The sequence below is a fragment of the Mustela nigripes genome, chromosome 2 (assembly GCF_022355385.1).
Source record: "Mustela nigripes isolate SB6536 chromosome 2, MUSNIG.SB6536, whole genome shotgun sequence".
NCBI lineage: Eukaryota > Metazoa > Chordata > Mammalia > Carnivora > Mustelidae > Mustela > Mustela nigripes.
The window spans coordinates 135,781,627-135,785,718 of record NC_081558.1 but is presented as its reverse complement, the minus strand read 5'-3'; positions in this window follow the sequence as shown (position 1 = coordinate 135,785,718).

Here is a 4,092-nt window from a genome sequence, read left to right as displayed (position 1 = left end):
AGTGCTCCACATCACTCGGCATCAGGGAAATACAAATCAAAACCAAACAATGAGATACCACCTCACAACAGTCAGAAAGGCTAAAATTAACAAGTCAGGAAATGACAGATGCTGGCGAGGATGTGGAGGAAGGGGAACCCTCCTACCCTGTTGGTGGGAATGCAAGCTGGTGCAACCACTCTGGAAAACAGCATGGAGGTTCCTCATAAAGTTGAAAATAGAGCTGCCCTACAAGCCAGCAATTGCACTACTGGGTATTTACGCTAAAGATACAAATGTAGTGATCCGAAGGGGCACATGCACCTGAATGTTTATAGCAGCAATATCCACAATAGCCAAACTATGGAAATAACCTAGATGTCCATCAACAGATGAATGGATAAAGAAGATGTGGTATATATACACAATGGAATACTATGCAGCCATCAAAAGAAATGAAATCTTGCCATTTGTGAAGATGTGGATGCAACTCGAGGGTATTATGCTTAGCGAAATAAGTCAATCATAGAAAGACAACTATCATACGACCTCCCTGATATGAGGAAGTGGAGCTGCACTGTGGGGGGCTTGGGGGGTAGGAAATGAATAAATGAAAGAAGATGGGATCAGGAGGGAGACAAATCATAAGTGACTCTTTATCTCACAAAACAAACTGAGGGTTGCTGGGGGGAGGGGGCCGGGAGAGGGGGTGGGATTATAGACATTGGGGAGGGTATGTGCTATGGTGAGTGCTGTGAAGTGTGTAAACCTGGTGATTCACAGACCTGTACCCCTGGGGATAAAAATACATTATATGTTTACAAAAAAATAAAAAAAATTTAATTAAAAAAAAGAAAAGGAACAAGTAAATCAACTTTAACAACAACAACAACAGGTACCAGTAGAATGCTTAAAGAAAATTAAACTAGTTCACCCTTTCTAGTGACAGTTACAGTGCTTGGGAAGTCCAGGGAAATTAATCCTGGTGTAACATAAAGAGACTTAGTGAGGAGACCCAAGTAGGCTTGTACCTTGGATGACATTTTAGGGTATTTTTTGGTTCCTGGCAACAAGCTACTCAGTGAAGCAGTTTCATGGGACTTTCATGACTCAATTTCCTTCCTGGCTCCCAGCAGAGGGACCTCCAGTCAGCTGGTAGGAGGTTATCTCCACTACCAGGCTTTCTGACCACAAAATTCTCCAGCCATACCCTCAGTCAGGTTCTACTACCTGCTCTCAATCTCAAAGTCCACAGCAAAAAAGAGCCACAGGGGTTCTCTGTTCTGGAGCATAAGGATGGCTGTATCCATCTGTGTCTAGCCTAAGCATATCTTTCTTGAAGGACACATGACTTGGGAACAATATTCAATCTCTTGCTGACCTTCCCCCATTCATTTAAACTGTACCATGTGGGGCGCCTGGGTGGCTCAGTGGGTTAATCCTCTGCTTTCGGCTCAGGTCATGATCTCAGGGTCCTGGGATCGAGCCCCACATCGGGCTCTCTGCTCGGCAGGGGGCCTGCTTCCTCCTCTCTGCCTGTGTCTCTGCCTACTTGTGATCCCTGTCTGTCAAATAAATAAATAAAATCTTAAAAAAAATAATAAACTGTACCATGTGACAACAATGGAGCTTGCATCAGCCCTTCACTTAATAACAATTTAAATAACTCTGGGGCAGCATTGGCAATTGACTTTTCTATGATGATGGAAATGTCCAATGATATCTGTACTGCCTAATATGGCAGCCACTAGCCATTTGCCGCCATTGAACAACTAAAGGGGGCAAGTATGACTGAGGTACTGAATTGTATATTTTATTCAATTTTAATTATTTTCAATTTCAATAAGTACATGCATCCAGTGGCTACTTAATCCGAGAGTGCTGCTCTAGGGACCTGACCAGAATGGATGTGTTGGCTTGGTCTTAGTTAAATTCTGGCCTTGGAATCGAAAACTGACCTTCTTGAAATGTGCTCTGATTTTTCAGTTGGAGACCTATTAATGACTAGTTGTATCACTTTAAAATCAACTAACTAATCCAGCAACTAATTAGTCAATTCCCCTCCATTAACCTACAGCCTCCTTCAGGTATCACCCATGCCTGCTCTTTCCCTTCACAGAGTTTTTAAATATTTTCTATAATTACTGGACATTTTCTCTTGCTCACTCCTTGATTCCTGTTGCCTCAAATTCCATCATGCTATTCTCAAAGCAGCACCTCTCATCAAAGTCACCACGACTGCTATGTTTGTTTGCAAGGGCTGCCACCACAACATACCATAGACTGGGTGGCTTACACAACAGAAATTTAGTTTCTCATAGTTGTGCAAGTTGGCAGTCCAAGATCAAAGTGTTGGGAGGGGTGGGTTTCTTCTGAGACCTCTCCTTTGCTTGAAGATGGCTGCCTTCTCCCTTTGTCTTCACATAGTCTTCCTTCTGTGTGTGTCTGTGACCTAATATCTTTTTAAAAGGACACCAGTCATATTGGATTAAACCCCACCCATATGACCTCATTTTTAACTTAATTATCTCTTTAAAGATCCTATTTCCAAACATAGTCACACTCTGAGGTACTAGGGGTTAAACAACATATGAATTTTGGGGGACAGAATTCAACTCAAAAAAACAGCTTTGCTGCTAAATCCAACACATACTTTTCCACCTTTATGCTGCTTAATCTCTCAGCATCACTGGACAATGCTGTCCACCCACACCTATAACTCTAGCTCTCTTGTTTCTGTGACTCCACATTCCTGGGTTTTCTCCCAACTCTCTGGCTCTTTCCTCTCAATCTATGCTATAGATTCCTCTCTCTCTCTCTCTTTTTAAAAAAGATTTTATTTATTTATTTGACAGAGATATCACAAGTAGGCAGAGAGACAGGCAGAGAGAGAGAGGTGAAAGCAGGCTCCCCACCGAGCAGAGAGCCCAACGTGGGGCTTGATCCCAGGACCCTGGGACCATGACCCGAGCCGAAGGCAGAGGCTTTAACCCACTGAGCCACCCAGGCACCCCATCCTCTCTCTTTTTTAAATCTTGCCTTTAAATATTAGTGCTCCTCAGGGTTTTGTTCTTGTTTTCTCTTCTCCTTTTACACACTCTCATCCACTTCCACGGTTTTTGTTGCCATCTTTGTGCTGATGCTGTCCAAATAAATCCTTGTCTTCAGCCCACATTCTCTGATGAACTCTACACGCAAATACATAACCATCTAATAGACATTTATCTATTTATCTATACTTGGCTTTCCTACATGTAACTCAAATTCAACCGGTTCAAACTGAATCAATCATCTTCCTACATTCTCCAAATCTGTTCTTCCTCTGTGAGCTCTAGGTCAGGGAATGGCATCTCCATTCACCCAGCTGTTAATTCTGGGAGCCTGCAGCTTCATCCTGACTTCCCCTGCTTCTCATCCAATTTATCCAGCGCCCCCCCCCCATATATTGTCTCCTTAGAGACTGTTAAATTCTGTTGCTTTTCTTTATCTCTACTTCTGCTCTGCTGGTTTAAATCACTATCTGATATTTCTAAATAGCAAATATAATTATGTTTCTAATCAGCTTGAAATACTTCAATGACTTCCCATTACTCTCAAGATAAAGCTCAAATCTCCTAACATGATTCCTGTGTGATCTGCTCACTGTTTCCCTCACCCTTTTCATCTGCAGCTGCTTCTTCCTGTTGCTTTCTCTATTCCAGGCTTAGGCCAATACATTACAGCATTTCTCACCTATGAGCCTTAACACCTGCTGTTCCCCTGCTGGAACACTCTTGTTGTCCACCTGCTTTGGCCTGGTTTTAGTTCTTGGAGGACACTCTCTGCGGTTGTCTGGGACAAGTGCACCTCAGGTGCCTCACAGACTCTAACTTCTGGCCTCTTCTATGAGATTGCAAGTTCCTTAAAAGCACAGATCATGTCTGTCATTTCCCACTGTAGGTGCTTAGCCCCCACAGCAGAATCCTTAAATGGAGCATGACTGGGGCAGGTTTTTGGGACCTTCTCCCCGTGAATTCTAAGGTGAAACCTCCAGCCGCTTTCTCCTACACAGAGATTTTTCTATGTGATAAACCATGCTAATGGCCTGTATAGTTCATGCAAAGTGGTAGCTAC